Source organism: Carassius gibelio, chromosome A19 (genome assembly GCF_023724105.1).
Source record: "Carassius gibelio isolate Cgi1373 ecotype wild population from Czech Republic chromosome A19, carGib1.2-hapl.c, whole genome shotgun sequence".
In the NCBI taxonomy this organism is placed as follows: Eukaryota; Metazoa; Chordata; class Actinopteri; order Cypriniformes; family Cyprinidae; genus Carassius; species Carassius gibelio.
The window spans coordinates 15,465,724-15,476,941 of record NC_068389.1 but is presented as its reverse complement, the minus strand read 5'-3'; the positions used below and the strand labels follow the sequence as shown (position 1 = coordinate 15,476,941).

Below are 11,218 nucleotides of genomic sequence, written 5' to 3'. Positions count from 1 at the left end.
CCAAGTTTTCATAACAGATCTCTCTTTGTTAGATGGTTTGCTATGGAACATCACAATCATGAAGTCTGATCACATAAAGCACTATGTGTGTGCCACTAAAAAGATGAGAGGAAAGGAAGACAGAAAAACAATTAGATAATAAAAAATGATGCAGTGGACCATCTGAAAGCTGAAAGACAGAGAGAATGGGGTATAGCGAGGGGGAAATGATCAAAGTTGGGGGAATGTGTAAATTGTCAAAGATAAAGGCATACAGAGAATGAAAGCAAGCTTCACTGAGAGAATAACTAACTAAATTAGGAGAGTTTCACTGAAGATGAGCAGCATGGATAGTTCAGCTGCCACTTCAGTTTAATCTGATATGAATTCAATGAGCAATGGTGATCTTTTCAACCGCAGTGTAATTACTGGAGGAACAACAGGCGTTTTACGAATAGACTGTGGTTTAAATGGGCCTATTTGCTTCTTCCGCTGCTGATCTTGTCGGAAAATGTCAATTATCATCTTAAACACTTGCTGATAAGGAGGAAGTGCAGGGGAAGGGAAAAGGGGGGCTACAGAAAGAAAGAGACAGCCAAAAAGCATATGCTATAGGGGAAAGTAGTCAGTCGGGTGAATGCTAATGCAGTGGTTCACCTCCCAGAGCTTAGCATCACTCTACAAAAGACAAGTCTGCTAATGGTGGAGCATTTTAACACCAGACATACTACAGAAGCTCAGCCTTTATGTTGGGATTTTACCGAGACCTGAACCAGATGCTAAGGAGATTTCTGATGTTGTAGCAGAATATGTAATGAAGCTTAAAGGGACCTCAGAGGGTTGAACTGTTGATGAAGTGTGTAATTATTGTAACATTGGTAGTATCAAATAGAAAAAGAGGACTCCCCCATCTGCCATTGGTCAGACAAACAGGTAGCCCCACCCTAAACACACATGTTTGTTTGAGGTAGAGTCATCCATAGATATTTATAGATAGATTCCCTGTTAGTGGCTGTTTCTATGAGACGCGAATGAGACATCTACTTATGCATATCTAAAAGGTAATTTTCTGTGACTGGCCAGCACTTTTCAGAGAAAACATATTACAGACATAAAGGGGAGGCTTTGATGGTTGTAACACTTTTTGTTTTACAGTCTGCAAAAATAAGTGCATTTTACACTACTTATCTCAAACTTTTCCCACTTTTTTTGTCTACAAAATAAATAAGTTTTTAAATTTACAAATTCCATAAAATGTCTGAATTAAGATAGTGAGCTGGTATTTTTTAATAATCTGCTTATTTTCCGACATCAGATCTGTATTTAACATCCATTAAAATATTCACAAATCAAACAGTAACTTACAATTGAAATGTTGCTTTTACTTCAAAATTGCTTTTGTCTTGTAATTCCTTTAAATTTGGTGCTAATCTACGACATGATTTCATTTTTAAAGCTAAAAGTGGTTAAAGTGATGTTAAAACCAGCTCTGATCTCCCCCAATTCACTGGAAATCCAGCTGGGAAAAGAGGAAAAAGTTTTTTTAGCATGGAAAAATACACGCTTCAGCTTTAAAGCTATGCATACTCTCGCTACATTATGCAGAGCAGTGAATAAAGTGCTATTCACTTTATAGAAGTGCAGATTGTAACTTACGGTAGATAACTGATTAAGATTAACTTAACAGCTGAATCATGTATTTCTAAGTAGACTTTTATAAAAAGATGTATTTCTTGGAGTCGTCCTCTTCTTTGATCTTTCCTCACCCAATGCTACACCATAAGAGAAAGACAAAAATTAGGTGCTAAATATTTCTCTCCAACGACAGGAAGCATCGCCTTGATCTTTCCCTGAAGAACACTGAGCTGTGTAAACATCATGAAATATTGAAAGGCAGAATCTCAGTTGCCTCGCTAATCCGGAGAGGTGGATCTAGGCTGCAAACAGCTGCATTGAGACTCAAGGCTACAGTTTCAGAAGCACCCATACCTCTGATTCTTCACTATGGCATATGTGACAGTGCTACAGTAGCCGAGATGCTGTTTGCAGAAGATTGTGACTTTAACATGCTTTGAATCTTCTTGAAACTCAAATAACTGGCTAATTTTCATTCAAAAAACTCTGTCTTAATGGTGAGTGAGTTTGAGACACAACTAGACATTTGTTGAGCAATTTCTTAACTGTCTTTTGTCACAAGTGGCAAAGTGTCCAGTGTCAATGGACGACCTGCACTCAGCCTCTTGAGAATCATCTTGTAACCCTGTGGATCTCTCACAAGGCTCTGCGCATTTGGTTGAGGGTTAAAACGTATGTTTGTTTACACACTCATGGCTGCCATACCACCCCCTCCCCCCCACCCACCCTACCCCTACGATCTAAACCCACACACTTGCTTTCTCTATGCTTCTTTAGCTTGTTTGGAATACACGCTGAGATCAGAGGACATAAAGTCTTCAGAGGCACTCTGAGCGCTTGCAATCCTATTCCTGTACCCACACCCCCTCTGATACAAGAGAGAGAGAGAGAAAGAGGGAGAGTGAGAGAGGGATAAAGAAACAGGGATGATGTTAAGGCACGATCATAAAAATAGAACAATGTGTTACAGAGATAATAAGGTCCCTCCACTGAGCACATACAACATCACAAAGTCAAATGTGATACAAATGAGAGCAGCTGCAGCAACGCCAATGAATACATGTGTCCAGGCAAGGAAGAGATATATGCATGTTTGTGTATAAAAATGCATTGGAAGATGCCTTATATAATATTTCCTTCTATTTTTGGTAAGTGGCTGTTATAAAGCTAAATAAACCCATTTTTACTCAGATTTCTATAACCTCCTACAATGTGCAAGTCTCAGCTGTTGCCCTTGACAGCGGACCACCCACTCACCCCAGTAAAGCTAGTACTCACATTCATCTCCAAAGCCACGCAGGGGACGACTGCTTAACTATCCACTCAGTAGGATCAATGGTTAGGAGACAATCAATAATACCTTGATCCTGCACGCAGCCGGATTCTATCTCGAGATAAAGTGCATAAATTTGCTCGCGCTGGAACTGGTGGTGCGCTGTAAAAATGAACAGAACATCAGCCTCATAAATCAGGGGTTCAGTCTCAAAGACAGACAGAGCATATTTTCACGAGTGTCTGGGGCGGCCAGCACGATGTGAGGCAGCTCAGCCGCAGACAGTGTCTTGTTTTTAAAGTTTTCTTGGGATAAGAATGATCAGCTGTTTCAAACTAACAGCATCTGGAACACATATGCTCTCTCTTCCTGTTTTTGCTTCTTTTTCTTAGTATCCTGTTCCAAGAAAGTCTGTAATAGCTATTATTACCGATGGTGTTATCATTCATGTTTCACAACTTGGTATAATATAATATTAACAATTAGTATGGAAGGCTGTTTCCGCCTCTGAGTAAAATAAATAAATGAAGAAAAAGAAAATCTATACATGTACAGTGTGAATTGATATCTCACAATTACAAATTTATATTTCTTAACTGTGGCTTTATTTCTCAGTGTGACATAATATCTAATAATTATCATTACTATACCACAGTTGCAACTTTAGACCTCGGAACTGCGACTTTATATGTCACAACTGTGGCTTTATATCTCACATTGTGACTTATCTCATAATCATGACCTATATCTCACTATTTTTATATCACAGTTGTGATTATACCTTGCAATTATTTATTTATTTTGCAAATGCAGCTTTATTTCTCATTATTGATATTTTATATTACAAAATAAGACTTAATGTCTCATAATTATGACTATATCTCACAATTGCAACATTTTATCTCATAATTGCAACAAACAATGTGACTTAATATATAATAATTATAACCAGTCTCATAACTGGAACTTTATATGACTATAACTCACAGTTATAAACATTCTATTGTTTATAATTGTGACTCTCTCACAATATGACTTAACATCTCATAATTATGACATTTATTACATTACAGTTGACATCATTCATCGCACAGTAGTGACTATATTTTGCAATTACAACTATTGATATCACAAATGTGGCTTTATTTATCTTAATTGCTCCTCACAATTCTGACTATATATCTCATAATCATGACTTAATCTCTCAATGTGGCTCAAAATGCAAGGCTACTTTTAAATGGCCAATAATGAAGATTAATGGAATACTTGCTTTTTTGGCAGCAGGGTAGCATGGTTATGCATATTTACCAGCAGTGTCTAGCTGTTTTCTTCAGGGAGTGGAACTCAACAGCCTATTCTTTAGCAATGTAACAATAGTGCATGCTTATGTCAGAGTGATTATACTGAGCTTTGATCAATAGCTGACAGGTGTGTGGGGTGTGTCTGTTGTGTCTGCTTTGGAAGTAGGGCATCGTTTCATCTTATACAGGTCCCAGTGTCCCAGATCCACCTTCAGTCTGATTTCCTTCAGATAAACTATTGTTTCTGCAATAGAAGACAATGACTAGCATTAATCTAATCTGTAACATCTCATTTAATGTTAAGTGTTACATTGTCCCTAAAACTGCAGCAATCATTTAGGAGTCGATTAATTTCAAGAAGTAAAGCAAAAGAAATGGAGTGCATGTCAGTGAGGGGTGATGCAAGCGCAATAGATTTTAAGAATTCTGAGCAAGACACGCTCAACTAAAACATTTGAATGCGTTGTGCTTTGTCAAAGTCTGTTCATGTATTCCCATTGATAATTTACCATTAAATCAATCCGTGAGTTATAGCATTCACCTTTTAATTTGCATAATTTCCCAGCACACTGATCTATTCAAATCTGCTGCTTGGCGCAGTCCCACTGCAGACACTAATGCAGAGAGGATGTGAGCGTTCAAGTTACTGTCACAGTGTGACAAATGGCGTGTGGAACTTATTCCCGCTGAAGCAGTGTTCCCGGGGGAACGCTTTGAGTGTAACTCTGTTCCCAGGCCTGTGTGTGTGTTTGTTGCTGTGACAACCCCAAATGATGGATTGGCAACAGGTGTGGGGGATTTACTCAGAGTTTGCGTGAGGCCTCATCAACAGTGGAGAGGATAAAAAGCAAGAGAGAGAGGTGGTGCGTGTGGTTTTTCTCCCTCGTGAAAAGTCGTTTTATTGGGTGGTAATAGTGGCTGGAGGACGGGTGAATGAAGTGGAAAGTGTTGCTTTGCTGAGGGATTCGAGGACAACAGAAGGAGAGTGAAATACCCTGTTTGCATTGGAGAGGAGCTAAGTAACTGAGAACTGAGTCTTGTAATTGCACACGTTTGACACTGAATTGGATGTGGTTTGGAGTGTTTGGATCACGATCATAAATATCACTGAGTGGATTGTATTGATTCATTACCGATCTCTTACCTCTCCCTCCTCTATAAATGGTGATGTGAACTCTGCCTGTGACTGTGAAGAAGAACATCTCAGAACATCCTCCGTGGCAGTGAGGATTGCGCCCTCCCCCTTCCCTTCGGACAGAAACCCGAATGTGAGTGCTGGCTTTAAATTGCACGTCGTGAAGTGAGTTTGCAGTGGCTAAAATTGATGTTTCCCCCCACAATATATGTTTGAAGTGGAATTGTCGTGTGTGTGTGTAAGCTACATTCCTGTTTGCCATGCACTCTCTATGTGTCATGAGGGCTGACTGTCAATAGTAAGAGTCCTGCGACACTGATTTGTTCCAACTGTCTGGATGTTGAGGATTTATCATCTGGGATGTGAATTAACCCCTCTGTTGTGCTAATAGGAGAAGAGATGCCCTGTTGAAATATTTACTATCTGCCTCAGAAAAGCTCTGTGCAACCTGTTGACTTCGAGTCTGCTGTATTCCTGCCATTCAACTGTATGGTGAGAGGTGTTCGCTCCTTCCAATACATGTGAATTGTATACTTGCCTGAAACATCCAGTCTGTCCGTCTCAGAAGAAGCCCCATTCAGCCTGTTGACTTCGAGTCTGCTGTATCCCTGCCATTCAACTGTATGGTGAGAAGTGTTCGCTCCTTCCAATGCATGTGAACTGTATACTTGCCTGAAACATCCATTCTGTCTGTCTCAGAAGAAGCCCCATTCAGCCTGTTGACTTCGAGCCTGCTGTATCCCTGCTACTCATCTGTATGAGGAAGCCCCATTCAGCCTGTTGACTTCGAGTCTGTTGTATCCCTGCTATTCATCCGTATTGTGAGAAGTGTTCGTTCCTTCCAACGCATGTGAACTGTATACTTTGTCTGAAGCATCCATTCTGTCTGTTTCAGTAGAAACCCTGCACAGCCTGTTGACTTAGAGTTTGTTGCATCCTTGTGGCCCACCTGTGCTGAGAGAGGTGACTGTCCTTTGTCACGAACGTGAGAGGGGCACGCTTTGTCTGGAATATCCACTCTGACGGTGTCAGGAGAAGCCACCTTACTGAAGACCGTGCACCTGCCGTATACGTACTTGACTGATATCATTCGCCTCAAATTCCGTACCTGTGGAAGAAGGAAGGAAGGCTGGAATTACATACTTACCGGAGGAGACTTACCGGACCCCTCACTTGCCAAACACATCCCCACCTCAAGGCTGTGTATCTGCCGTGTACGGACCTGACCGATATCCATCCGTCCCAAATTCTGCATCTGTGAAGAAGGGAAGGGAGTTTGGAAGTATTTAATTACCAGAGGAGACTTACCAGACTGCGGGCTTGCCGATTGTATTCCCACCTGTGAAATACCTACTTGACCACCCATCTGTCCATCTATTGCGGGGCCCGCACAGAGGAAGAGGGCGGGAGAGTCCCCGGTCGCTGCATTGTTTACCTTCAAGCCCTGAGGGTAACAAAGAAGATTTTAGTTTAGGATTCCCAATTTGTTTTTACTTCAAAATAAAACTTGTTAAATTTATTCTCTGTCTCCGACTCTTCCCTCTGATACGCTCCTCGAGGTGGTCCTGGTTTAGGGGAGGGCGCAGTCCAGCTTGGCCCCCCTGACCTGTGACAGATTGGCGTAGTCGGCAGGGTTCTACCTCGAGTTGAGCGACCAGAGGTCGAGATGGCAGAAGAGGAAGTGCTTGGGGCACGGCAACCCGTCGTGCCAATCTTTATGGGGGCTCCATGGGCTCCGAAGTATGGAGGCCCGGGATCCGAAATGAGCTTGTCGATGTGGAAGGTACAGGTGGAGTACCTGGCAGGGCTCCAAGGTCTGAGTGCCCCGCAGCAGGTTCAGTTTGTTTTAAACTCTTTGGAAGGGGAAGCGAGGAGAGAAGTTCAGGCAGCACCGGCAGCAACTCGAGCGACTGTCCAGGCCATTTTTGACTTCCTCACGGGACAATATGGAGACACCACCCCGGTAGCTGTTCTGAGGACGCAATTTTTCAATTCTCGGCAAGGCCCTCGGCAATCTGTTCGGGCATTTACCCTACAATTACGGGAACAGTTTTCTAGACTTACAGGGAGACAGGATCATGGCCTGGGGGGCGAAGAGGTTTTACTACGAGATCAGTTTTTAGTGGGGCTGCGGTAAGGCCCTGTGCGTCAGAGTCTGCGGGTGCAATTTCGACGAACCCCGAACCTGACCTTTGAAGAGCTTCGACAAGAAGCACTGGCCCTTGAGTGTGACCACATGGAGAATGTAGATCCTCCCAGCTGCCTAGCCACGAATGTTGTTAGCACCCCTTCGACTACTACGACATCTGACTGGAAGCAGGCCCTCCGGGAAGAGTTGAAGAGAGATGTGCGGGAACAAATGTCTGACCTATCTAAATCTTTTATGGAGGAGCTTCGGCGAGAGCGCCTCCAGTTGTCCTCTTTACCGTGGGAGCGGGCTTACTCTGATGGGAACCGTCCTCCCGACCGCCGTCCATCCCGACCTTCTGGCTCGCGATTTCAGTGGGATGAGCGTGGGCGTCCCATCTGCAACGGCTGTGGAGAGCCGGGACATTACTTCCGTCAGTGTCCTGCTCGACGTGCATCGCAAGGGGGTTTTTAGAGTTTCCGGCCACTGTGGGTCAAGTGGTCGGGACCCCCTTATCAGACCCCTCTCTGCCTACAACTTCTAGGAGCCGCCTGGTGGGCTGTTGCCCAGTGGTGGTGGTTCAGGTCAATGACCAGAAAGTGCAGTGCCTCTTGGATACAGGCTCCCAAGTGACCCTATTCACCGAAAGCTTGGCCCATGAGTTGTTTGGCACCGAAGGTCGTTCACCTGCGGAAGCCCCCTGGTTGACGCTACGTGGGGCGAATGGTCTTGACATCCCGTATGTGGGATACCTTGTGACTGATCTAAAGATTCAGGGAGTAGTGGTGCCACAGAAAGGAGTGGTGGTCGTACGAGACACATGCCTGGGGTCTCATCGTGCCCTGATTGGGATGAACGTCATTTCGGACTGTTGGGAGGAGCTGTTCCGAAGTAGACCGGCTCGAACAGCTGCAACATCAGCCGGGCAGGAGTGGGACCGCATCAGGGCCGACTGCCGTCGAGTATGTCTGGCCGAACAACAGGGGGATCGGGAAAGCACGGGAAGAGTAGCCTGCCGTTACGCCTTGTCCATTCCAGCTCAGAGTGAGGCTTTGGTCGGGGTCAGGTTGCCTCCTCGACTTTATAGTCCGGAAGATTGGGTCATGGTGGAACCCCATGAAGATGGTCCCAAGGTGGAAGTTGCTCGAGGATTGGCGACTGTTCAGGGGGGCCGGGTCTCAGTGCGAGTCAGGAACATGAATCCTTTCCCTGTTCACTTGTATCGTCACCAGCGTTTGGCCCGGGTGACCTCAGTGAGGCCCCAGCAGGTTCGTGAACAGGGTGAAGTCAACTTCAATCGGGTAGGCCCGACAGTGGTAGAGGTGGCCCTGACACGAGCAGGTTCGGGGGCGGGAGAGATAGGAGGAGGGTTGCCTACCCACCTGATGGGGGAGTCTTTACGGGGTGAAGGACTAGGAGAAGAGCAATTGGGACAACTCCAAGAGTTCTTGATGGAATGGCAGCACTTGTTTTCCACTCACGATGAGGATTACGGCCGCACGGATGTGGTGCGACATCAAATCCCAACTGGGGATGCTGCACCCAGCCGAGAGCGCTATCGACCCGTGCCCCCGACCTTGTATTCAGAGGTCCGCACCCTTTTGCGAGGGATGCTTGACAAGGGGATTATTCGAGAGAGCAGTAGCCCTTGGGCTGCCCCGATAGTACTGGTTCGAAAGAAAACTGGTTCCTGGAGGTTTTGTGTGGATTACCGAAGGCTGAATCAAGTCACCAAAAGGGATGCTTTCCCGTTGCCTCGAGTTGAAGACTCTCTCACGAGCCTCACACAAGCCACCTGGTATTCCACCCTTGACTTGGCCAGCGGTTACTGGCAGGTGCAGATGGACGAGCATGACCGGGAGAAGACTGCATTCACTACCCCCTTTGGCCTATATGAATGGGACCGGATGCCGTTTGGCCTTTGCAACGCCCCAGCCACGTTCCAACGGCTGATGCAGCGTTGTTTAGGCAACCAACTGATGGATTCCACCCTCGTCTATCTAGACGACGTCATTGTCTACTCCCCAGATTTCAAGTCCCATCTCGAGCACCTAGAGCAAGTCTTCCGTTCCCTAGAGCGATATGGGTTGAAGCTCCAGCCAGACAAGTGCCAGCTCTTCCGCAAAGAGGTTAAATTCTTGGGGCATGTGGTGAGTGCAGCGGGGATTTCAGTTGATCCCGAGAAGGTGGTGGCAGTGCAGGAGTGGGCTGCGCCCAAGACGGTGCGCCAGGTTCGTTCATTCCTGGGCTTCGTGGGTTACTATAGGCGATTCATTAAGGATTTCTCTAAAATCGCTAGGCCGATCAACCAGTTGCTGGGAGGTATGGGACGAGTTCGTGGCCGAGGGTCCCCTTCGATCCAATGGGATCCGGCCTGTGAAGCTGCCTTCCAGAAACTCAAGCAGGAACTACTACAGGCCCCGATCCTAGCCTACGCTGACTTCACACAACCCTTCATCCTGTATACCGATGCTAGCCACCTGGGCTTGGGGGCTGTCTTGGCCCAGAAGCAACAGGGAGAGGAAAAGGTAATCGCCTATGCAAGCCGAAGTTTACATCCAACGGAGAAGAACGACGCCAATTACAGTTCTTTTAAGCTTGAGTTACTGGCAGTGAAGTGGGCGTTGTGTGAAAAGTTCAAGGATTACTTGTGGGGAGCCAAGGTACGGGTCGTCACGGACAATAACCCGTTGGTTCATTTGCAGACTGCTAAACTGGGGGCGGTGGAACAACGCTGGGTGGCCCAACTGGCCAATTTTGATTATCAGCTCCAGTACCGGCCAGGAAGAGAACACACTAATGCCGATGTACTATCAAGGTTACCCGGCGAAGGATCGGCAGGTCAGGTACCAGCACCAGAAGCGGGGTCCGATGAGGGACTGATGGTGGGAGTTGTAGAGGCACCAGGGCAAGTATCGGAGGAACCCCCCCCTTGTTGGGGGTGGGATCCACAGCGATGGAGGCGGTGGCAGGGCGAAGACGGAGATGTAGCGTTGGTTCGAACGTGGCTAGAACAGAAGGCCTGGCCTGAGGGTGTGGAACGCCGGACTCAGACTCGGATTGTGCGGGGCCTGCTGGGACAGAGGGGGAGACTCTATTTGAAGGAAGGTGTGCTCTGTAGGGCCCTCCAGGACCCAGGTCGGGGCGATGAGGTCTGTCAAATCGTGGTCCCTGAAGGGCGTTGTCAGGCTTTATTGGAGGCATATCACACCAAGATGGGACATCAGGGGCAGGAGAGGACATTGGCACTGGTGAGGCGACACTTCTACTGGCCCGGAATGGAGGGTGCCACGAGGACTTACCTTCAGAGGTGCCCACGCTGCACGTTGTTTAAGACCAAGAAGGACGTACGGGCACCGCTGGTTCCGATGCAGGCCAAGGCACCGCTACATATGGTGGCCATGGATTATCTGACTTTGGGACGGCCAGTGGATCGGATCCAGAACATCCTTGTGGTAACCGATCTGTTTACTAAGTATGCTTGGGCCATCCCAACTGTGGACCAAACCGCCATTACGACTGCCAACGCCCTTTGGAGGTATGTGATCCAACCATTTGGATGCCCTGAAATTTTCCACTCAGACCAAGGAACCAACTTTGAGTCCAGGGTGATCCATGAGCTGTGCCAACTGTACGGATGCAAGAAGACCCATACGACTCCCTATCACCCCCAAGGGAACGGGGGGTGTGAGAGGTTTAATCAGACCTTGCTGAGTTTATTAGGAACCTTAGAGGAGGAACAGCAAGGCCATTGGGTCGACAGACTC

General features: G+C 46.5%; 1 long non-coding RNA gene across 1 annotated transcript; it reads left to right on the top strand.

Annotated features, from left to right (window-relative positions):
* Positions 1–4,832: 4,832 nt before the first annotated feature.
* LOC127935860 (uncharacterized) lies at positions 4,833–6,842 on the top strand. Its single transcript, XR_008148192.1, has 2 exons — positions 4,833–5,456; positions 5,715–6,842. It is a non-coding gene; the product is annotated as an uncharacterized LOC127935860 (long non-coding RNA).
* Positions 6,843–11,218: the final 4,376 nt, after the last annotated feature.